This window comes from Vollenhovia emeryi, unplaced genomic scaffold (genome assembly GCF_000949405.1).
Source record: "Vollenhovia emeryi isolate VEMERY1.0 unplaced genomic scaffold, V.emery_V1.0 DF939327.1, whole genome shotgun sequence".
Taxonomy (NCBI): domain Eukaryota; kingdom Metazoa; phylum Arthropoda; class Insecta; order Hymenoptera; family Formicidae; genus Vollenhovia; species Vollenhovia emeryi.
Window position 1 is genome coordinate 76,439 of NW_011967039.1, and position 540 is coordinate 76,978.

A 540-nucleotide genomic window follows, 5' to 3' on the forward strand; every position below is an offset into this window, starting at 1 on the left:
ATATTTATACAAACTAGGTACTTTATTATTTTTTATATTAGAATGTTATATCCAAACAATATCAAGCATAAAATTTTATCCAAAGAAATAAAGGAAATAATATTAGTATTAATAATAATATTAATGAGACAAATTTTTAATACTTATCCAATCATGCAAACAAATTCAATACAAATAAATATTTTATTAAAAGATCGCCTTTTCTAATTTAATTATGGTATACATATTGATCTTAATTCATGACATTATTGTTTATTAAAAAAACTCGGCGCTGCTAAACCACTGAAATATACAGGAAGAGGCTCCACAGTATAAGTGGACACCGTGCAAATAGTCACGGTGCAAATGGACACGGAATATTGCACACGGTTCATTTGGACACAGAGAAGCTGCACACCGTAAAGTTAAATACGGCGCAAATGGACACCGTTTTTTTTAAAAAGTTGCAGACCATAATGTTGGACACGGTATAAGTGGACACCGTAAACTTGAACACGGGGCAGGTGGACACCACTCATTTGCACACGGTAAAAAAGGAAT